Raw genomic sequence first — 25,798 nt, 5'->3', positions numbered from 1 at the left:
GATCATTTTGTTGGCCTGCTCAGGCATGTTTCCCAATGCTCCTTTGGCTCTCCGAGTTTCAAACTGAGCAAGGCCAATTAGTTCTACCTATTCATACATTGCCTGAATTGACCTCCATTGCCCAGTGATTGACTGATTAATTTTGGCCCACAGAATCTTCTTTATTTCAGCCAGGGTTTTGTCCAAAGACAGCTCTTTCTCCAAGGCCTTTATTTTGTCCTTCAGGGCCTTAATTTCCCTTGTTTGCTCAGCCACTGTCATTTTGGACTTATCATATTTTCCTTCTAGATTGGCCAACTTTTCATTGGCCTCTTTTATCTCTGTTGCTTGAAGCTCTAGCTCCTTGACATCTTTTTTCGATTCATCCATGTTCATGCTAGACTTAGGAGCTGTTTTTGTTGCCGCTGTAGCATCTGTAGCTATTGTAGTTAATGGAATAATTGGAGGGGTCGCTGCTGCTTGCATAGGAGGAACAGTAACAACAGTTGGAACTATTTGAGGTGGCTGGGAAATCGACTCTCCCTGCTTGCCTTGTAGTGCTTTCTCCAACTCTCCTTCCATCTCAATTACTCTCGTTCATTTGCATTAGCAGGTCTAATGTATCCTCAGCTTCTTTCTCTTTCACCAGTTCTCCTGTTTGAGGGTGCTCAGTAGGAAGCAACCTCAATCACTTTTTTAATGCAGCAATATCATCATCCTTCTTTTTCATAAGTGCCCTCACACCTTTAGGATCCTTAGGATCATGTCCTAAGTCCACAATAATGTCCTCCAATGTTTTAATTCTGTTGTCTTTGGCTGTGGAGGACATTCTTTCCAAATCAAGCTGAGTATTTGTATTCTTTAAAGATTCTTTCAATTCATGAGCCAGCGTGGCCTTCTCTACCAGGGTGGCATAAACCATCTCCCCTGTTTGCTTATGTAACTCTATTTGATCCATGGGGTGAATGTCCTTGGCTAGGACCTCTAATCTTGTCTTGACATAGTCTGCAACTGACTGTGGCTGCTGAACCTTGGGCTTGAAGTGGGCGAGAATCATCCTTTCTTCTTTAATGTCATATGTTGCCATCAACCTTTCCTGTTTGGTAGGTGTTGCCTTAAGAAATTGGTCATACAATTGTACTCTTAATAGCTCATTTTGAGCCTTAATTTCCTTAAAGGTGGCTTTGATGCTAGCTGGCTTCTTACTTTGCTGTGTAGAGGAAGACACCTCCATGCCATGTTGTCTGTCTTGCTCTTGTTGGAAAGAGCTTGTAGCTGTTTGTTGGCTCCCTTCTCTGTCTCTTCTTGGACTTCCAAGGATTTCCTCACTGACTTCCTCCTCAATTGGAGAGTCAACCTTTTGCCTCTTGGCTTCGGGCTGCTGTGTAGACCCACTAGCAGGTGTGGAGTCTTCTCGGTCTCATTTTCTGCCTCTTTCCTCGTGGGCAGGAGTCTGTAAAACTGGCATTTGGGGTGCCTCTGTTTGCTGTGGAGGAGCCTGTTTTTGGGAGTGTTCCATTGAAGTGGCAGGCTGTTCTGTGACCATTCCTTGTTCTGTCTCCATTGGCTCTTTTCCTTTAGCCGTACCTGTTGCTGATGTAGATGCTCCTTGGGCAGCTTGTGAAGCTGCAGCTGTAGATGTGCCCTCTTCAACTTGGTATGGCAGCTTGAAAGTTACCTGGTCAGCAGAATCCAAGTCAAGAGTTTTTTCAAGATCTTTAGCAGTTTGCTCCAAAATTTCCTCCTGAGTGAATTCTTCAACTAAAGTGCCTTGTGCCCATGCATCTTGATTAGCATATTTTTCAATGTGTGGGGTTTTGCAGTGATCATAGGGTGTTAATCTATATTTGACTCTTCTGGCACTAATAAAGCCAAGTGGGTCATAAGGGACCCACCAGAAACTTCTTTTCATTTTAAGTTGATCCTTGAGTATCAGGTCAGCATCTTGACAACCTTCCTTCTTGTTCATGATAAAGGGGCCTAGGTGGTCTTTAAATTTCAGTCGAGCCTTCTTCTTGGTGCTGTGAAAATGAGTTAGATCTAAATTGATAAGCTGCCTGTAGTATTCCAAGGCAAACAGCCTCATTGGGACATATCTTGGGAGCTTGTAGGGACAAAGCTCACAGCCATAGATTCTGATAACAGTGTGATCCTGGTATAGGTACCAATCACCTACTTTGTAGCTCTTAGATAGCTGCAGTATCTTCTGCATCTCATAAGTTATTCTGGGAGGAGGAGCCTTCATTAAGAGGCAGGAGACTGGATAAACAAACTGGTCAATGAACTCACAGTAAGAGTAAGGAGAATGCTGGACTTGATGGAATACCGATGACCAGAAGACAACATATCTTCTTTCTCCCTTTGAATCCAATTTCTTGATGGGGCATTGGAAGCATTCAAACTGGTAATACATGAACAAATGATAGATGTACGAGGAATATTTAAAAACTCCCTGCCTATTTAGCTTTATGAGCTGGTCATGAATTTTGTTTGCTATGAACTTGGCATAATTATACTTGATATCAGGAGGCTGTCCTTGGCTGAATGAAGACAACAGAACCAACACTGTCTCATCCACATGTTCGCTTGTTTTGAAGCTTAACACATAAGATATCATGTCTACAAGTAGCTTGCCCACCTCATTGAAATGGTCATAAAGGAATGGAGGTGGTTCCTTAGGTTGGCAATCTGCCCTCATAAACGTCTTAGCAATTCTTTCAATCTTGTGGCCAGGGAGCCAGGAGGCCTCATCCAGCAAGTGCTTCATGGAGAAGGGCAATAGCAGCTCAGTCTGTTTGAAATTTAACATCTGGTTGATGGAGTCAGGAGTGATGTAAAAAAGTATGCTCCCAGATGGAGACTTAACAACCCTCTGACTTGGCTCATAGTTTGCAGCACACAGGTGAATAATCTCAGGAAAAATATTGACAGAGGGGAGGAAATAATGTGGCAAATTGGACTCCCATATGCCATACATGTCAGAGTTGTTTATAAAGTTGTTTCTTAGCTGGCAGTAGGTATGCAAATGATTCTTGTTCCCAACTAGGTCTTGAATAAGATAATCTGTGTCAGCCAAGGCCATTGACTCAAGCTCTTTGCTTGGTGGATTCATGGGAGTGATGCTCAGATCTGATGGAGTGGCCATTATGGAACTTTTCACTGTTTGAGCTTGGAAGGAAGGTCAATGCAATAGCTAGCTAACAGATTTGTTTGTAAGGAGTAGTAGAGGAACCTAGGACTGAACTCAAATGTAACAATAGCTTGAATGCTTGGCACTTATGCTCTGAGAGAGACAAAATTTGCAAAGTATGGGCCAACTTCCCTTCTCTTAGTGAACTCTCTAGAGTTAATGACTGCGAGGAGAAATGCAGAAGGGGAAGGAGCTCCTATGACTTCAATGGACTGATTTATATAGCGGAATGAGGTGAAATTGGGCACTGCTGAGCTCTTACAAGGTTTTCTCTGGGGGCCAAGCTTTAAATGGAGTTTTTTTATGGTGAAATTGTAAACGGGCGCGGGTTTACAAGGTTGCTTTTGAAATAAGGGCTTACCAGTGGGTTTTAGTGAAGTCTCAGGCGTAGCAGAGTTTCCAATTGAGGAATTTTACAGGTTTGCAGCATGTTCAGTGGAGAAACATGGAAGAACAGGAGCAAAAAGGGGAGAAATTGGCAAATACCTGGTTAAAACAGCGCCGAGGGTGTGTTAGATACCTATAGTAATAGGTTTCATATTTCATGATTGATTATTGAAAATCCAAATATGCTCTGCTTTGCTACTACAAAGATCCCATATTTCCAGAAAATCAGAGGTGTGTGAAGTATTTCAAATATTGAGGACCTTATTACAATTTTTGGGTGATTCAACAGTTCAAACTGGATCATGCCATGTTTCAATTTTGAGTTGTAGAATAGAGAAAGAAGTCTGTCCAAACAGCTTAATCTTGGCAGACAAGTAGTTCAGGTAGAGAAACAAAGGTTCCCAAAAGTCTAATCTGGGACCTTGGAAGAGATAAGGGTAGAAGCAGATAGAGTAAAAAAAGGAAAAAGCCAAAGAAAAGAAAGGGCAATTGAGGGTTGCGAGTCCAAGTGCCCCTCCAAGAAGAAACAAAAAATGCTAGGTGAAATAGTGGGGTAGGCAGTTGTGGTTGCAGAAAAGACATGTTCACCATCACATAGTTGTTAAAGATGTTTTGCCAAGGCAATGAACATATCAGCAAAAAGGTGGTGAATTTCATGGATTCACAGCAGAGAGCATCACTAACTTCACTTTTTCCCCTCTACTCCATCATTAACACCCCCTTTCTAAATCCCCCTCCTTCCCTCATACTAACTCCTAACTCTACTATGTAATTCCCCTATTTTACCTCTACCCCTAATAATAATAACACTAAGGTGTATAAAACCCCAAATGATATATATTTTCCCTCCCCTAGGCATAATAGCCGAGAATTCTGCAAAAAGGGACCATAATGGCACCTGGCCACCATGGTGAACCTATCTCCACTATTTTTCCTTTGCTGCAAATCATTTCCCCCAAAAATATACCTTTGCATGGGTAAAACCCCTCTCTAAACCCCTTTTGATCTACAAAACCCTCTGCAAACCTTACAAAAATCAAAATTCCGCCTTCAGCACGTTCCCAAATGCAAGCGCGGGTGGTCAGAATCAAAACATTCGGAAAACCATGCCAAAAACCCACAAACGGTTAATATTTCCACCACATTATCGGCCGTGCACCTCACACCTCCGCCAGCCGTCGGATCAAGCCTTCCAGATCCGACGGCCCACAGCAATATCGGAGCGCCATCCGCAACCGCGCGTTAACTCCCGAGAACGTGACGTTGCGCCTCGTCACGCCTCTGCCACGCGTCGCCCGATGGACCATCTCGGAGCTCCCTCTGACACCCTGGGCGCCGTACTCTAACCGCCCCGAGAGACCGTGACGGTTAGAGCCTTAACCATAACTCTCACGGTTTCACTTCCGCCCGTCCACCATTAACCTTTCTGCCACGTCCAGCTCACCGCTGACTGGACTGCCACCTCACCGCCCTTTGACCGGTCGTCTTCTGCCACGTCGCCCGATGACGTCAGCTGACGTCACCTCACTATGACCCACCAGTGACGTCATGCTGACGTCAGCAGAAAAAAAGCGCCAAATGGTAAAATGACCCATATTTACCATTTTTTCCGTGTTTTTACCATTTACACTGTGTTTTTACTGTGCGCTCTGCTTGACCGTTTGAGCTCGAATTTTCGCCAACCAGTTGATTTGCCCGGGCGACCTCCTCAAAAAGCACCTGTGTACCTGTGTTTCAACCTCTGCTCGTCGAATTACAGGTATTTAGACCATTTTGCCCTCCATACGACCTTCATTTAGCTCAAAATTGCTCACAGGGATAATAGGACCATAAAGACTAAATTCACACCGTTCATTCCCCTTCATTCATCCAGCATTGTCACTGAGAGGGCCAAGAAACACTGGCAGAGCTCTAAAAACCTGCAATTTCCATTAAACCTCTGTAATTCTGCGTTTTCCCGGCAGAATTGCTAATAGACGTCATTTCACCCTGTTAGATAGTTCAGTCACACCACAGAGAGGTTCTATCACTAGAATCCAGTAGTATTTCAATTGCTACTGAGAGAATTCCCCTTCAGCATTCAAAACCTCAAACTGTATCCAGAGAAAACTGCCTGCAGACTGTGTTTTCACCATTCACCTGTCAAATTGCAATATTTTGCCCCTTCAGAAGCTATGGAGACCCCCATTGCTCTCAATATCAAGCCTATCAATGCTCCCCACCAAGAATTGGCATGGAAGCCCCTGGGAGACATGGATTACCAGATGTTGGACTGGTTCCCCATGGGAACTAAGTATAATATCCTAATGCTCAATGAACTAAGAGCCCAGCACATGAGTGGAGCAGATATCTTGGGGATTTGGGAATCAAATTTGCCCATATACAACCTTCCCCAAGTTAATCCCATGCCAGAGCTTATTTACAGTTGCCAGGAGTGCTATGACCCCAGCCAAAGGGCAGTCATTAGCCCCACAGGCCTAGTCCTATTTCAGATCACTCCAGAGAGTATAAATCAGATGCTGCATTTCCATACAGCCAAGAAACTGACCCCTCTTTCCATGCAAGATTTGATAAAGAGAGGAAATAACCTGTCTAATGACCAGATTGTGAAGATTAACCAGCTATTTGTCACACCTAGCTCTGAAGCAGTCAGAACCCCTCCCATTGGGTACCAATACCTGAATGAGTTGGGCAGGATGATGGTGGACTTGATTGGATATGTCCTGGGATTTAGAGGACTGGAAGATGTAGATGACAGCATATTGGCAATGCTGTCCATATTTGCCCCTGGTAAGCCTCCAGCTATCCACTATGATTATGCTACTTATATAGCTGAGAAGATTCATGACCAGTTCATGAATTTGAGGAGGGAGAGGCTGTTCAGATACACCTCCTACATATACCATCTGTTCTTGTTCAACCAGCCAGCTACCTTCTCTGTCCCTTTGAGGCCACTCAACGCCCAAGGAACCCCAAGATCAGTTGTGTTTTGGACCCCTGTGTTCCATTGTACCTCAGTATCACCTTATACATACTGTGAGTTTATTGATTTATTTATTCATCCAGCCCTAACAGTGCTGCAAGGTGCCCCTCCTCCTAGACTGACCGATGACATGAAGAGAATTCTTCATTTGAACAAGCTTTACAACATCGGCAACTGGTACTTCTACCAGAATCACACAGTCATTAGGGTGTATGGATGTGAATTAAATCCATTTAGGCTGCCAAGGTACGTTCCCATGAGACTGTTTGCCTTAGAATATTTCAGGCAGTTTGGGAACTCAGATTACCTACACTTTCAGAGTAGAAACAAGAAATCACAGTTGAAAGTGAGAAACCAGCTAGGTCCCTTCTTATACAACAGGAAGGAGGAAGGCTGGAAAGAGGCAGACAGGATCCTGGAAGGACTCCAGTTGAAAACTAGTTTTGAGTGGATTCCATATGACCCTAACCACTCTATTTCCCTCAGGAGGATCAGGTATAAGTTAGGCAACTATGCACATGCAAGATTACCTGAAATTGAAAAATATGCAAATGCACCAGATTGGGAAGAGGGCACATTAGTAGAGCAAATGACTAATGAAGAAATACTTGAGCAAGAGGCTAGAAATGTCCAAAAACAAGCTGACTTGGAAACTTGTGGACAGGTGCCTATTTCCTACAGGAGGCAAATTGGGGCAGCCACCACAACACCAGCAACACAACAGCGAACTGCCGAGCAGACAACCCAAGCAGCAAGCAAGGACAAAGGCAAACAGGTGGAACAACCACCTATATTAACAGAAGAACAGGTTGACACCTTGCTACAGCAGCAAGAAGAAATGGAAAAACAGGAGTTGGGGCAGCAACAAGATAAATCACAAACTAGTGGGCAGCAGCCATTGCAGCAGGAGAAAGGGACAGATTTACCTGGTTCCACAGAACAGCAGCCCCAAACAGAGTTGCCTCCAAGGACAGACACCAATGTGGACAGCTCAGTCCTCCAAACACCTCAGAAGGAGGACTTAACCAGAAAGAGGGAGAGAGAGACCCCCCAGACCTCATCCTTCATCAGAGGAGAGAAGAGACAAAGGTTGAATGACTCCCAAGAGGAGGACATAGCAATAAGGCAGGCCATGGGCACGGGCCCACCCAGTGGAGAACTCTCGGCCAGCTCATCTCAAAGAGGACCAGATATGACAATGGGAGGAGAGGTCAGCTCTTCTGGCCAGCATAGAGAGGGGCACTCCAGCATAAAGCAGCAGTTTATAGATATCAAAAGGAGGAGTGATCCCATCAAAGTGCAATTGTACAATCACCTGCTGAATTTGGCACCCAGCAACCAGCAGAGACTAATGTCTGCTTTTGATGTGAGTGAGGGAAAAATGATAATGAGCCATTTCATGCCCACAACTCTACATCCTCAGTCCACCTCAGACTATTTAAGAACCAATATGGAGGTTCTGGCTAAAGATATTCACCCCATGGATAAGATAGAGTTACACAAACAAACGGGTGAAATGGTGTATGCCTCCCTGGCAGATGAGACACTGGAAAATTACAAGTTAAAGAGCAGCCTAGACAATACATCATCCCAGCTAGAATTGGAACGAGCATCCTCACAAGCCAAGGACAACAGGATCAAATCCTTGGAGGAGGTAATCATAGAGATAGGACATGATCCCAAGGATGTCAAAGGCATCCAAGAACTGCTGAAGATAAGGGATGCAGACATGGCAGCCCTAAGAAAGAAAATCAAACTCCCGGCCACCATCCATCCACAAGCAGATGAAGTTGCCCAGCAACGGCAAGAAAAGGATACTACAGACCTGCTGGTATCCCTATACAAAGAGCTGGTTAGGACTCAAGACCAGCTAGGACAAACTGAAGCTGCAAAGGCAGCACTACAAGAAGCACTGAAGCAAAGAGATCAGGGCCAACCCTCCCAGCCTCCTCCTGTGATAATAAATCTTGAGGAAGTCCCTCCAAAGACTACTCCTCCTCCTCAGCAAACAGAAGCTACAGCAACAACTACAACATCAGAACAGGCTGCTAGTCTAGACATGCAAAAGCTGCAAGCTGAGATCCAAGTCATGGAATCTCAAATGAAAGAGCTGGATGAGCTTAAGAAAACCTTGACTAAGGTAAATGAAAAATTTGACAAAAGCAAACAAAATGAGGCAGCCAAGGAGAGAGAGGTGAAGACCCTTAAGAGAAGGATTGCTGAGCTGGAGAAAGAGCTTGCATTGGAAAAGGTAACTGCTCAGATGAAAGCAGTATTATGGAGCAACATTGGAAGATCCATTGCCAACCAGTGGCAATATATTGAGACTATGGATGAGCAAATGGTGCTCATCACCAAAGCAAACAAGGAGATACAGAGAGCCAGGGCAAGCCTTGGACACATGCCAGAAGCAGCTACCAGGATGATCAATATCCTGAATTACAAGACCAGCACTCAATTGGCTACCATGGGGATCAACAACAGGACAGAAACAATTGCCATAGCCAAGAGAGTCATAACATTGAGGAACTTAGTTGGAACACTGGAGAGGAGGACACAGGATATGCAGACTGAAATCAATAGATTCCTGGAAAAATTTGTAACACTGCAGAACAGAGGCCTCCCCAACATTTTGAGCAGCGTGGGAAGACTACTCACCTTGGACAACTATAACAAGAGAATTGATGCCCATGCAGTAGCAGAGATTGCAAAATCTCCCAGCACTTCAGCAGACACAGGGCCAGCCACAGGGCAAATGGTGTATGACAGGGTGGAGAACCTGTTTTTCCTCATGAATGAGATAGAGCATCTGTTTGATACACCACCCAATTTCTTCAAATTCACAGAAGCAGATGAGACTCTAGGCGCAATTTTGGCACATCAACTGCCCACACAGGATGTCTGGAGGAATTTGACACAGACGGTTTTGTCAAGCCAGAATCAGTAGCGCTAATTCTCCAGGCAAATGAGCATACATGCGCAAGCACAATTTTGAAGGAAAATATCTACAGAGAAGAGGCAGAGGCTGAGCCAACTCAGCCAGACCAGTGACTCACCACCAGCAGCAGTCAAAGTCACAGCTGACAGGTCCGAGACACAGTGTACCAGCCTACAGTCGGGTTTTCTATACATTAACTCCAAATATTCAGACCGACTTAGCTATTCTTATAAAGCTAAATATCTTCTGACAGAGCATTAAAATGCCTGTACTGTGTATTAAATGTGTAATAAATTTTTGACATAATATCTTAAAGAGTTGGTGAGAATGTAAAGACTGAGATAACGCAGAACTCAGATATTTCTGTAGACCACCGCTAGTATATATACACCCTTCACAGATGCTGAAGGGGTTGCTGTAATTTTCTCTTGGAGAACTTCCATCTGCTGTAATATTTTCAGAGAATTAATACAAAGGAGGAATGGAACTTCCAGAAGCTTGGTGCATTTGATGTCTTGTGGTGAATGATGCCTGTTACAGGATTCCATGGGTGTTGCTTTAAAACTATAAGTATTTTCAAATCTTCTGTTATGTGTTTTTTGAGTCTTTTGTTCTCTTTGGTTGTTTAAATGTCTTACACTTGATAGTAAGGTGAAAGAATAGTTTCAGGATTTAATCAAGCATTACCCTGAACTCAAACCTGAGCTATCATCTATGTTTTCTTCAGAAACAGTAATTGAAATTGCAATTCTTAACTGCTGCACTTCAATCTGTCTCTTTGCTGTAACAGACTATTCCCAGGGATTCGAATTATTGCCCCTGTGACTTCTGTTTTCTCCTTCAAAGTCTGTCTCTGGGAAATATGTAAACAATAAGTGGAAATTCTTAAATGCTTTCACTTTGTACTGCCTGTTTCCTGTCACTTAGCCAAAATATGTTTTAACAAAGCACTCAAAAGGCCCTGTAAGTTCCATCTTTCATCTCACAGATTCAAAAACATTAAGCCACAGACTCCATTGCCCAATGATATTCAACATATCTGAAAACTACATCACTAAAGTCTAAGGGAATTACATCAACCGAAACACAAACATAACCTGTACTCAATACCTAGCCTAAAACACCATCACTGTAGATATAAATCATAAAGAGAGAGCCCTCTCTGATCACTGTTTGGCTAGAAACAGTGATTAAAAGATTGGTTAGTGGTTACCCCGGCCGTATTCCCTTGGGAGTCATAGGGAACAACCTGGATGTTAACATAATTGGCGACTCCACTGGGGACTAAGACTATTCAATCACTATCTATCTTCCAAAGCTTTCATCAAGCCTGAAACTAGCCAAGACATCTTAAGGACTGTTTCTCTAATACAAGGGCAGTCTTAGGGAAGAGCTAACTAGGGAAACTTATCCTAGCCTTGAAACATATATAGTCATTCCAGAGTTCTTATTTGCCCTTGTAAATACAAACTTCTGTATAAAGTTCTGAAAGAACACTTAGAAGCTGGCTCCTAAAAGAAACCCAAGGCATACTAGGGCACACCCTGACCCTGATCAACCCATCATTGTTGATAACCCGAATATCATCCCAAAGAACATAAGGAAACAGCACAAGCAGGATAAACCTGCTGATTCAGATATAAGGTCAGACCAACCCATCCTCATTCCCACTCCTTGCAAAGTCCTTTTTCGTTCCACACCCGATTCCCCTAGTTCATCTTCAACCCCTCAAAGTCCTACCTTTCCATCTTCGCCATCTGCACATACTCACTCAACCAGTTCTCCACTGGTTACCCATCCTATTAACCCCAGTACACCTGTAATCCCAGTTGTCCCATTTGTTCCTATCAACCCTATTAACCCTATAAACATGGCTAACAGATATGCACCATTGCAGATTCCAGCCAATGCTCCAGCCCTACCCCAAGATTATCAAACCAGACTCTCATTTTTTGATTCCCATGGCCCTTTGACGGCCATCCAGCATGCTAAAAAGATGCAAGACCACTTTGAGACCTATGAAATTGATGATGATAGTGTCAGGATGAGAATCTTTGTTCAAAGCTTAACTGGGGATGTCAGAACTTGGTTTAGGTCCTTAAATGCAAATTCAATTGCAACCCCTGAAGCTTTATACCAGGAATTTACTAACAGATGGGAGAAAAAGAGAGATCCCCACCACATACTTGGTGAATATAACACTATTAAAAGAGGTCCCCAAGAGACAGTGTTAGAGTATTGTGCCAGGTTTAACAACATATACAATGCTATCCCTCAGAACTTAAGACCCCCTCCTGATTTGGCCCTTTATAATTTCCCTGATGGTTTTGATTCTGATATGGCCTATCAGTTGAGAGAAAGAGACCCTCCAACCCTTGCAGAAGCTCAAAGGGTTGCAGTCACTGTAGAGGCCAACCTAATTGCCAAAAGAAACAGGGCAAAGCTGGAAAAGAAAACTGGCTTCAAAGAAGAACCCTCGGGTTTTGACCAAAAGCTAGATGCAATTCTAAATAGCATGAAGAGGTTGGGGGAGAGAGTGGAATCAGTAGAAAGAAAATCATCATGGGAGGCACCACAAAACAATCCTCCTAGAAACCCAAATTTCAGGAGAGCCCAAAACCCCAATATAGGAAAGACTAATGCTGACCAAGATATCAGACCCCCTTTTCAAGAAAATTATGCAGAAACTTCTACTACAAATCAGCTAAATGAGGACCCTGAAATCAATTTAATAGGTCTGGATGGCAAAAGTCATGTATTCTTAACCCAAGAAGACCATGAGGAGGATGAAAGCAATACATTTCAAACTAAGTCAGGGGAATCCTTTGATTTCAAACAAGGATATGACACTGCTGTCTATGAAGTCCACAAACAATACAAACTAAGGAGTAGGACTGTAAATGTAAATCAACCCGAAAAGATAAAAGAAAAACAGCAAACCAAAGAAAGCTCAGCCACTGAAACTGATCATGTGCCAAACTTGCCTACAAAGGAAGTAGTGGTTGAAGAAGTTACTGATCCACTGTCCCCATCAAAACAACCCATGGCAACCTTATCCTCTGAGCCTAACCCAAATATGGCCCCTCAAGACATCAATATTAGGGGCAGGTTCCAAAATCAAGATGAAATCCCACCAGAAGATGTAATAAACAAAGAAAGAACTGCTACCCGTGATCCCAAATTGCAAATTGACAAACCCTTTGACTTAGGAGTAGAGATTGGCAAGTTAAAGGTAGCAATTCCCCTCTCAGAGCTAGCAAAGCATGACATGTACAAACAACAGATTAAAAAATCCCTTCAGCTCACCAATAGCAAAGATGATGTAAATGTATTAGATGACACTCCAGAGTTACTATTTGGTCCAGAGGTAGATGGAAAAACAGTAGTCACAGGGGTTTTACCGTTTTATGTCAGCTTACATGTACATGACAAAATTCTGCACAATGCAATGTTTGACTCAGGAGCCTCTCATAACCTGATGCCAAAAGCAGTCATGGAAAGATTAAACTTAGATATCACAAGACCATACAAAGACTTGTTTTCTTTTGATTCTAGTCAAGTCAAGTGCCTGGGTCTAATTAAGGATTTGTGTGTGTCTCTGGTCCAATTCCCCAACAAAACCATTTTGATGGATGTTGTTGTTGCTGATATCCCACCCAAGTATGGGATGCTATTATCAAGATCATGGGGAGCAAAGCTTCAAGGCTCCCTGCAGTTAGACATGTCATATGCAACCATCTCTGTCTTTGGACAACCAAAAAGACTTTATAGGGAAACACTCATGAAGTATATGGTTAGCAGTGAAGAAAAACCCCAAAATTTCCCAATATATGCTGTTCATTCGGACATAGACTCTTACATCCTCTTTAATGACAGCATTGGCTTCTCCGACAGTCACATTAGCACAGAGACATTTAAACCAGAACAAAACATCATTCTAACAAGTAGCACCTGTCAAACATCAATCAGTACAACAAAACACTTTAGCTCTCCCCTAGGGGTCAAAGATGGTCAGGCAAATGATGAAGCTATCCTAGAAAACAAATGGGAGAAGAAACCCCAACTCATGCTCACACTACCACCCCATGAACAGAACCTCAAACCTCCTGACCAGCAAGGCATCTTGTGGGTCTTAGAATTTGATGGCTCGGTTAACAAGCTAGGAGCAGGAGCTGGAGTATGGATACATAACAAAGAGAAAGGCTGTGCAACAGGCAAGGCCTACAGATTGAATTTCAGATGCACCAACAACATGGCAGAATATGAAGCTCTATTACTAGGCCTCAAGATTGCAAAATCATTACAAGCACTTAGCCTCTCTATCAGGGGAGACTCTGACCTGGTCATTCAACAAGTAAAAGGCAATTTTGTCACTAATGACAAGAGGCTGAGATCCTACAGGGCTGCTGTAATCGAAATATTAGAGACCTTTCATGAGTTTGCTATCACAAAAATTCCAAGGGGCCATAACCTCCATGCACATAGCTTGGCAACATTTGCCAGCACTTTCAAATTCCCACTGGAACCTAATAATTGTTTCACAGCTGAGGTCAGGTACAGACCCTCTATTCCAAACAATGTCAGAGAATGGCAAGTATTTGAGGATGACATGCAAATAAACAATTTTTTAACCCTGCAACAGGAGTTCACAGGATTAAATATTGATCTTGAGACAGCAAGTCAATCACAAATGCTTGAGACAGCAAGTCAATCACAAATATTTAATGAAGTATGTCAATCACAAATACAGTTTCAACAATCTGCTCACCCAATGTCACCTAGGACAGCAAAACAACTACTCAGTCCAACCATTTTCAACAATGAAAACATTCAACAAATTAAACAAATGGACTGTGAAGAGATGAGTAACATTGAAACTGAAATCATACAACTCAAAGACAACTTCCTCCCAGTGGGCCTTACCCCATTAGAGGATATTTTTGACTCAAATGACATCCCTAGGAAGCCAAGGATACAGCCATTAGATGCAAGAATTGAAGAATGCAATATTGGCACTATGGAAAAGCCTAAGATAGTCAAGCTGTCCGCCTCTTTGCCCCCTGATCAAAAGCCCAAATATGTTGATCTCTTTAAAGAATTTCAAGATGTTTTTGCCTGGGGATATGAAGATCTCAAGTCCTATGACACATCTGTCATCCAGCATACCATCCCTCTCAAGCCTAATCAAAAACCATTCAAACAGAAATTGAGAAGGATCAATCCTGTGCTCCTTCCTTCCATTGAAAAAGAGTTGCATAAAATGTTCAAGGCTGGTATTATAGCACCAATTCAGATTCTCTGAATGGATTTCAAATTTAGTCCCTACCAGAAAGAAAACTGGTGAAATCAGACTTTGTGTAGACTTAAGGAATCTGAATCAAGTTTCACTCAAAGATAACTACCCTTTACCAAAAATGGACCACATCCTCCAAAGAGTAGTAGGAGCCTCAAGGATATCACTGCTTGATGGATTCTCAGGCTTCAATCAAATTTTAGTGCACCCTGATGATCAAGACAAAACTGCATTTACTACCCCATGGGGAACTTTCAAGTATGTGAAAATGCCATTTGGATTGAAAAATGCAGGGGCAACATTTCAAAGAGCAATGGACATTGCTTTTGCAAAAGAAATTCATGATTTCTTGGTCATTTACTTAGATGATCTTACACCCTTCTCAAAATCTGACCAAGAACATTTGAAACATTTAAGACAGATTTTCATAACATGCAGAAAATATGGCATCTCCTTAAACCCCAAGAAGTCTTTATTTGGTTTGGAAGAAGGGAAACTTTTAGGACACATCATTTCAAAAGATGGCATTAGAATTGATCCAGATAGGATACAAGCGATCCTACAAATGCCTCACCCTAGGAATGTTAAAGAGTTGCAAGGATTCTTAGGAAAACTCAACTTTTTAAGAAGGTTCATCCCAAATTTAGCAGAGTTGATCAGACTACTAAACAATATGCTAAAGAAAGACTCAAAGGTTAAGTGGACTGTGGAAGCAAAGCAAGCCTTTGAAAGCATAAAATTGGCTTTAACCCAAACCCCGGTATTAACTAATCCTCAGTTTGACAGAGACTTTATTATTTTTTCTTTTGCCTCCCAGCATACTATTGCTGCTGTATTATTGCAGAAAGATGATCAAGGGAATGAAAAGCCCATTGCCTTCTTCAGCAGAGCTCTTAGAGATGCTCCTTTGAAGTATCAAATAATGGAAAAACAAGCCTATGCCTTAATCAAAGCTATCAAAGATTTCAGGATTTATATCCTTTACTCTCATGTTGTGGCTTTTGTACCAAGTCCTATTGTCAAAGACATTCTCACCCAAGAAAACTTAGAGGGTAGAAGAGGAAAATGGATTGCAAACATACTTGAATTTGACATTGAAATAAAACCTACAAAGTTGATTAAAGGGCAAGGTTTGGCCAAGTTAATGACAGAAGCAAATTTCCAAGCCTTAGATATCAACCAACTGGACAGTGAAACCGAGCTGGCGACTCCAAAGATCAATGTAGCCTTTGAACAATCTCCTTGGTACTCTGATGTCTGTTATGTGTTACAAAACCTGTGTGCTCCCCCAGGACTGTCCAGAACTAAGTCTAGGTTCCTGAAAATGAAAACATCTAAGTTTTGCGTGATGGATGAGAATCTACTTTGGAAAAACCATGAAGGCATTTTGCTGCACTGTCTTATTGAGAGTGAAACTGACAACATCATGCAACAATTCCATGCTGGAGACTGTGGTGGACATCTATACTGGAAGTCCACTGTAGACAAAATATTAAGGGCTGGTTATTACTGGCCCACTATGTTCTCTGATATGAAGAAATTCACAACATCATGCCACAAGTGCCAACTGTTTGAAGGCAGAAGACAGTTGCTGCCACTTCCTTTGAGGCCCATTTCAACAGAAAGACCTTTTCAACAATGGGGCTTGGATTTCATTGGAGAGATTCATCCCTCATCTTCAGGACAACACAGATGGATTTTGACTGCAACAGACTACTTCACCAAGTGGATTGAAGCTGCCCCATGCAGACAAGCAAATGACTCAGTGATCATTCAATTTTTGGAGAACAATATACTGGCTAGATTTGGCTGCCCAGACAAGATAATAACAGACAATGCTGCTGCCTTCAAATCCAAGAAAATGGTAAACTTCTGCCATAAATTTCACATTACTTTGGGCCATTCTACAGCCTACTATCCTCAGGGAAATGGTCTTGCTGAATCATCAAACAAAAGCTTGATAAACATCATAAAGAAAGTATTGGAAGAGAACAAAAAGAACTGGCACAAGAAACTAGTAAATGCTTTATGGGCAGATAGATTAACCACCAAAAGATCAATTGGTACCAGCCCATATGAGTTGGTCTATGGATTAGAGGCCAGATTTCCTTCATCACTAGGGGTGCCAGTTATGAAACTTCTACAAGAAAGTCAAGAAGAGCCAAATGATATGCAAAGAAGGATCAACCAGATAATCTGTTTACAGCAGACCAGAGAACAAGTTTTCAGCAGAGTGCAAATACTACAAGAAAAACTGAAAAAGGCCTTTGACAGAAGAACCAAGGCAGAAGATTTCAATCTAGGAGACAAAGTTCTAAAGTGGGATGCAAGAAGAGAAGAGAAAGGGAAACATGGGAAATTTGATTCCTTGTGGAAGGGACCATTTGCTGTCCAAGCAGTACAAGGTAATAACACTTATTTCCTTAAAAGTTTGACTGTGACTGAACTAGATGAAGGTCCTGTCAATGGCAGGATGTTGAAGCACTATTATGATGGTTCACTATGATAGGGATCCAAAGGTTCATTGTATATATGCAAGCCTACATATGTTTTTTTGTTTGTAAAAAGATGTTTTCAGGTGCTGCAACTAGCAGCAATAGGCAGATAGAACCAGAGGTTCCCCAGCAAAAAGCACACAATTTTGACAGGTTACCTGCATCAGATTCCAAAGATTAAGATGGACAGTCAAGGAACAAGGCAATCTGACCTGATGTTCTTGGTTTTTCAAAAGAAAAACCATCCCCATGTGGAGCCACTGTTAGATACCTATAGTAATAGGTTTCATATTTCATGATTGATTATTGAAAATCCAAATATGCTCTGCTTTGCTACTACAAAGATCCCATATTTCCAGAAAATCAGAGGTGTGTGAAGTATTTCAAATATTGAGGACCTTATTACAATTTTTGGGTGATTCAACAGTTCAAACTGGATCATGCCATGTTTCAATTTTGAGTTGTAGAATAGAGAAAGAAGTCTGTCCAAACAGCTTAATCTTGGCAGACAAGTAGTTCAGGTAGAGAAACAAAGGTTCCCAAAAGTCTAATCTGGGACCTTGGAAGAGATAAGGGTAGAAGCAGATAGAGTAAAAAAAGGAAAAAGCCAAAGAAAAGAAAGGGCAATTGAGGGTTGCGAGTCCAAGTGCCCCTCCAAGAAGAAACAAAAAATGCTAGGTGAAATAGTGGGGTAGGCAGTTGTGGTTGCAGAAAAGACATGTTCACCATCACATAGTTGTTAAAGATGTTTTGCCAAGGCAATGAACATATCAGCAAAAAGGTGGTGAATTTCATGGATTCACAGCAGAGAGCATCACTAACTTCACTTTTTCCCCTCTACTCCATCATTAACACCCCCTTTCTAAATCCCCCTCCTTCCCTCATACTAACTCCTAACTCTACTATGTAATTCCCCTATTTTACCTCTACCCCTAATAATAATAACACTAAGGTGTATAAAACCCCAAATGATATATATTTTCCCTCCCCTAGGCATAATAGCCGAGAATTCTGCAAAAAGGGACCATAATGGCACCTGGCCACCATGGTGAACCTATCTCCACTATTTTTCCTTTGCTGCAAATCATTTCCCCCAAAAATATACCTTTGCATGGGTAAAACCCCTCTCTAAACCCCTTTTGATCTACAAAACCCTCTGCAAACCTTACAAAAATCAAAATTCCGCCTTCAGCACGTTCCCAAATGCAAGCGCGGGTGGTCAGAATCAAAACATTCGGAAAACCATGCCAAAAACCCACAAACGGTTAATATTTCCACCACATTATCGGCCGTGCACCTCACACCTCCGCCAGCCGTCGGATCAAGCCTTCCAGATCCGACGGCCCACAGCAATATCGGAGCGCCATCCGCAACCGCGCGTTAACTCCCGAGAACGTGACGTTGCGCCTCGTCACGCCTCCGCCACGCGTCGCCCGATGGACCATCTCGGAGCTCCCTCTGACACCCTGGGCGCCGTACTCTAACCGCCCCGAGAGACCGTGACGGTTAGAGCCTTAACCATAACTCTCACGGTTTCACTTCCGCCCGTCCACCATTAACCTTTCTGCCACGTCCAGCTCACCGCTGACTGGACTGCCACCTCACCGCCCTTTGACCGGTCGTCTTCTGCCACGTCGCCCGATGACGTCAGCTGACGTCACCTCACTATGACCCACCAGTGACGTCATGCTGACGTCAGCAGAAAAAAAGCGCCAAATGGTAAAATGACCCATATTTACCATTTTTTCCGTGTTTTTACCATTTACACTGTGTTTTTACTGTGCGCTCTGCTTGACCGTTTGAGCTCGAATTTTCGCCAACCAGTTGATTTGCCCGGGCGACCTCCTCAAAAAGCACCTGTGTACCTGTGTTTCAACCTCTGCTCGTCGAATTACAGGTATTTAGACCATTTTGCCCTCCATACGACCTTCATTTAGCTCAAAATTGCTCACAGGGATAATAGGACCATAAAGACTAAATTCACACCGTTCATTCCCCTTCATTCATCCAGCATTGTCACTGAGAGGGCCAAGAAACACTGGCAGAGCTCTAAAAACCTGCAATTTCCATTAAACCTCTGTAATTCTGCGTTTTCCCGGCAGAATTGCTAATAGACGTCATTTCACCCTGTTAGATAGTTCAGTCACACCACAGAGAGGTTCTATCACTAGAATCCAGTAGTATTTCAATTGCTACTGAGAGAATTCCCCTTCAGCATTCAAAACCTCAAACTGTATCCAGAGAAAACTGCCTGCAGACTGTGTTTTCACCATTCACCTGTCAGATTGCAATAGTTTGCCCCTTCAGAAGCTATGGAGACCCCCATTGCTCTCAATATCAAGCCTATCAATGCTCCCCACCAAGAATTGGCATGGAAGCCCCTGGGAGACATGGATTACCAGATGTTGGACTGGTTTCCTATGGGAACTAAGTATAATATCCTGATGCTAAATGAACTGAGAGCCCAGCACATGAGTGGAGCAGATATCTTGGGGATTTGGGAATCAAATTTGCCCATATACAACCTTCCCCAAGTTAATCCCATGCCAGAGCTTATCTACAGTTGCCAAGAGTGCTATGACCCCAGCCAAAGGGCAGTCATTAGCCCCACAGGCCTAGTCCTATTTCAGATCACTCCAGAGAGTATAAATCAGATGCTACATTTCCATACAGCCAAGAAACTGACCCCTCTTTCCATGCAAGATTTGATAAAGAGAGGAAATAACCTGTCTAATGACCAGATTGTGAAGATTAACCAGCTGTTTGTCACACCTAGCTCTGAAGCAGTCAGAACCCCTCCCATTGGGTACCAATACCTGAATGAGTTGGGCAGGATGATGGTGGACTTGATTGGATATGTCCTGGGATTTAGAGGACTGGAAGATGTCGATGACAGCATATTGGCAATGCTGTCCATATTTGCCCCTGGTAAGCCTCCAGCTGTGCAGTATGATTATGCAACTTATATAGCTGAGAAGATTCATGACCAGTTCATGAATTTGAGGAGGGAGAGGCTGTTCAGATACACCTCCTACATATACCATCTGTTCTTGTTCAACCAGCCAGCTACCTTCTCTGTCCCTTTGAGGCCACTCAACGCCCAAGGAACCCCAAGATCAGTTGTGTTTTGGACCCCTGTGTTCCATTGTACCTCAGTATCACCTTATACATACTGTGAGTTTATTGATTTATTTATTCATCCAGCCCTAACAGTGCTGCAAGGTGCCCCTCCTCCTAGACTGACCGATGACATGAAGAGAATTCTTCATTTGAACAAGCTTTACAACATCGGCAACTGGTACTTCTACCAGAATCACACAGTCATTAGGGTGTATGGATGTGAATTAAATCCATTTAGGCTGCCAAGGTACGTTCCCATGAGACTGTTTGCCTTAGAATATTTCAGGCAGTTTGGGAACTCAGATTACCTACACTTTCAGAGTAGAAACAAGAAATCACAGTTGAAAGTGAGAAACCAGCTAGGTCCCTTCTTATACAACAGGAAGGAGGAAGGCTGGAAAGAGGCAGACAGGATCCTGGAAGGACTCCAGTTGAAAACTAGTTTTGAGTGGATTCCATATGACCCTAACCACTCTATTTCCCTCAGGAGGATCAGGTATAAGTTAGGCAACTATGCACATGCAAGATTACCTGAAATTGAAAAATATGCAAATGCACCAGATTGGGAAGAGGGCACATTAGTAGAGCAAATGACTAATGAAGAAATACTTGAGCAAGAGGCTAGAAATGTCCAAAAACAAGCTGACTTGGAAACTTGTGGACAGGTGCCTATTTCCTACAGGAGGCAAATTGGGGCAGCCACCACAACACCAGCAACACAACAGCGAACTGCCGAGCAGACAACCCAAGCAGCAAGCAAGGACAAAGGCAAACAGGTGGAACAACCACCTATATTAACAGAAGAACAGGTTGACACCTTGCTACAGCAGCAAGAAGAAATGGAAAAACAGGAGTTGGGGCAGCAACAAGATAAATCACAAACTAGTGGGCAGCAGCCATTGCAGCAGGAGAAAGGGACAGATTTACCTGGTTCCACAGAACAGCAGCCCCAAACAGAGTTGCCTCCAAGGACAGACACCAATGTGGACAGCTCAGTCCTCCAAACACCTCAGAAGGAGGACTTAACCAGAAAGAGGGAGAGAGAGACCCCCCAGACCTCATCCTTCATCAGAGGAGAGAAGAGACAAAGGTTGAATGACTCCCAAGAGGAGGACATAGCAATAAGGCAGGCCATGGGCATGGGCCCACCCAGTGGAGAACTCTCGGCCAGCTCATCTCAAAGAGGACCAGATATGACAATGGGAGGAGAGGTCAGCTCTTCTGGCCAGCATAGAGAGGGGCACTCCAGCATAAAGCAGCAGTTTATAGATATCAAAAGGAGGAGTGATCCCATCAAAGTGCAATTGTACAATCACCTGCTGAATTTGGCACCCAGCAACCAGCAGAGACTAATGTCTGCTTTTGATGTGAGTGAGGGAAAAATGATAATGAGCCATTTCATGCCCACAACTCTACATCCTCAGTCCACCTCAGACTATTTAAGAACCAATATGGAGGTTCTGGCTAAAGATATTCACCCCATGGATAAGATAGAGTTACACAAACAAACGGGTGAAATGGTGTATGCCTCCCTGGCAGATGAGACACTGGAAAATTACAAGTTAAAGAGCAGCCTAGACAATACATCATCCCAGCTAGAATTGGAACGAGCATCCTCACAAGCCAAGGACAACAGGATCAAATCCTTGGAGGAGGTAATCATAGAGATAGGACATGATCCCAAGGATGTCAAAGGCATCCAAGAACTACTGAAGATAAGGGATGCAGACATGGCAGCCCTAAGAAAGAAAATCAAACTCCCGGCCACCATCCATCCACAAGCAGATGAAGTTGCCCAGCAACGGCAAGAAAAGGATACTACAGACCTGCTGGTATCCCTATACAAAGAGCTGGTTAGGACTCAAGACCAGCTAGGACAAACTGAAGCTGCAAAGGCAGCACTACAAGAAGCACTGAAGCAAAGAGATCAGGGCCAACCCTCCCAGCCTCCTCCTGTGATAATAAATCTTGAGGAAGTCCCTCCAAAGACTACTCCTCCTCCTCAGCAAACAGAAGCTACGGCACCAACTACAGCGCCATCCACAGCAGCAACAACTACAACATCAGAACAGGCTGCTAGTCTAGACATGCAAAAGCTGCAAGCTGAGATCCAAGTCATGGAATCTCAAATGAAAGAGCTGGATGAGCTTAAGAAAACCTTGACTAAGATAAATGAAAAATTTGATAAAAGCAAACAAAATGAGGCAGCCAAGGAGAGAGAGGTGAAGACCCTTAAGAGAAGGATTGCTGAGCTGGAGAAAGAGCTTGCATTGGAAAAGGTAACTGCTCAGATGAAAGCAGTATTATGGAGCAACATTGGAAGATCCATTGCCAACCAGTGGCAATATATTGAGACTATGGATGAGCAAATGGTGCTCATCACCAAAGCAAACAAGGAGATACAGAGAGCCAGGGCAAGCCTAGGACACATGCCAGAAGCAGCTACCAGGATGATCAATATCCTGAATTACAAGACCAGCACTCAATTGGCTACCATGGGGATCAACAACAGGACAGAAACAATTGCCATAGCAAAGAGAGTCATTACATTGAGGAGCTTAGTTGGAACCCTGGAGAGAAGGACACAGGATATGCAAACAGAAATTAACAGATTCCTGGAGAAGTTTGTAACACTGCAGAACAGAGGCCTCCCCAACATTTTGAGCAGCGTGGGAAGACTACTCACCTTGGACAACTATAACAAGAGAATTGATGCCCATGCAGTAGTAGAGATTGCAAAATCTCCCAGCACTTCAGCAGACACAGGGCCAGCCACAGGGCAAATGGTGTATGACAGGGTGGAGAACCTGTTTTTCCTCATGAATGAGATAGAGCATCTGTTTGATACACCACCCAATTTCTTCAAATTCACAGAAGCAGATGAGACTCTAGGCGCAATTTTGGCACATCAACTGCCCACACAGGATGTCTGGAGGAATTTGACACAGACGGTTTTGTCAAGCCAGAATCAGTAGCGCTAATTCTCCAGGCAAATGAGCATACATGCGCAAGCACAATTTTGAAGGAAAATATCTACAGAGAAGAGGCAGAGGCTGAGCCAACTCAGCCAGACCAGTGACTCACCACCAGCAGCAGTCAAAGTCACAGCTGACAGGTCCGAGACACAGTGTACCAGCCTACAGTCGGGTTTTCTATACATTAACTCCAAATATTCAGACCGACTTAGCTATTCTTATAAAGCTAAATATCTTCTGACAGAGCATTAAAATGCCTGTACTGTGTATTAAATGTGTAATAAATTTTTGACATAATATCTTAAAGAGTTGGTGAGAATGTAAAGACTGAGATAACGCAGAACTCAGATATTTCTGTAGACCACCGCTAGTATATATACACCCTTCACAGATGCTGAAGGGGTTGCTGTAATTTTCTCTTGGAGAACTTCCATCTGCTGTAATATTTTCAGAGAATTAATACAAAGGAGGAATGGAACTTCCAGAAGCTTGGTGCATTTGATGTCTTGTGGTGAATGATGCCTGTTACAGGATTCCATGGGTGTTGCTTTAAAACTATAAGTATTTTCAAATCTTCTGTTATGTGTTTTTTGAGTCTTTTGTTCTCTTTGGTTGTTTAAATGTCTTACACTTGATAGTAAGGTGAAAGAATAGTTTCAGGATTTAATCAAGCATTACCCTGAACTCAAACCTGAGCTATCATCTATGTTTTCTTCAGAAACAGTAATTGAAATTGCAATTCTTAACTGCTGCACTTCAATCTGTCTCTTTGCTGTAACAGACTATTCCCAGGGATTCGAATTATTGCCCCTGTGACTTCTGTTTTCTCCTTCAAAGTCTGTCTCTGGGAAATATGTAAACAATAAGTGGAAATTCTTAAATGCTTTCACTTTGTACTGCCTGTTTCCTGTCACTTAGCCAAAATATGTTTTAACAAAGCACTCAAAAGGCCCTGTAAGTTCCATCTTTCATCTCACAGATTCAAAAACATTAAGCCACAGACTCCATTGCCCAATGATATTCAACATATCTGAAAACTACATCACTAAAGTCTAAGGGAATTACATCAACCGAAACACAAACATAACCTGTACTCAATACCTAGCCTAAAACACCATCACTGTAGATATAAATCATAAAGAGAGAGCCCTCTCTGATCACTGTTTGGCTAGAAACAGTGATTAAAAGATTGGTTAGTGGTTACCCCGGCCGTATTCCCTTGGGAGTCATAGGGAACAACCTGGGTGTTAACAGGGTGGACGAGCTGGTGCAATGGTAAGCTATGGAGTCGAATTGCAGGCCACAGCAGCTTGGTTAGTCGATTTCAAGCTTTGGGAATGAGAAAATGGTAAAAACAGCGAACCAGAGCTTTGCAAAAGAACCAATAGAAGTGAAATACAACGGTCGTTTGCGCGCTTTTTATGCAAAAAATGACATTTTGGCACTTTTGGCACTTTTTCGGGATGACGTCAGCGTGACGTCATTGGCAGGCCTCGGGTATGGATGGGTGACGTGGCAATGACACGGTCGCAGGCCGCGGGAACAAAAGGGATGAGGTGGCGGCAATCGCGACACAGCAGCGGAGGCGTAGAGGTGACATCACACAGGGGAGCCGGTAACCAGTTTCAGGCGCACCACTTTTGTTCGTAGGCAGTTTCGGAGGAAGGGGCTCCGCCACAGCTAGGAGGGCGACGCGTGGCGGGAGTACGATGGGAAAACCGCCCATCTCTCGGAAGCTGACCCCCGGCACATCGGGGCACAAAAAGACCCGCCCACCATAGATCTTGGGCGTGCCAGATCTGACGGCCGACGGGACGGTTAACACAGCGGAAGGTTAGGGACGGGGCCCGCAGCGCTTTATTATTAATTGTTTAATCCGGCGGGGGGGAAACCTTAGTAAAGCGGGTTTATGGGTTATATACAAGAGGGGTTAAATATTTACAAGGGCGGAAAATGAGTTTTATAGGGTTAGGATTTAAAGGGAAAAGGTAATTAGTGTGACCAGATGTCAGACTAACTCTAGGTTAGGACAGAAGGGTTAATAGGAGTCCCAAATGGACTACTATTTCCCGGACTAAAAAACATATGGCTATAGTGCCAACGGGGGGGTGGGGGGGTGGTTATTTAATATTTTTGGGGATTTCATATAATTTTAGTAGTAAATGGGGATAGGGAAATAGTTAGGGAGCTACATAGTACAATTAGAAGTTAATATGGCTTTATGAGGTGAAAGTAGAGCAGAAGGCTAAGTTTCAAAAGTAGAACTTAGACATAAGGGTAAATGAGAGTGGGGGACTTATTTTACACAAGAAATGTGGCTTCTTTTCTTTGAAGAAAGCCACCATTTAACTTGATGTTTCACAAAAAATGAAGTAAAACTAGGACTTGTTGGGCAGATCCCAAGGTCCTTTAGGGGGATGTTAGTAAGAGACTTTTCA

This window comes from Pinus tabuliformis, chromosome 7 (assembly GCF_031772625.1).
Source record: "Pinus tabuliformis cultivar Carrire ecotype Pingquan chromosome 7, CPIR1, whole genome shotgun sequence".
Lineage (NCBI taxonomy): Eukaryota > Viridiplantae > Streptophyta > Pinopsida > Pinales > Pinaceae > Pinus > Pinus tabuliformis.
This window is presented reverse-complemented; position numbering follows the sequence as displayed.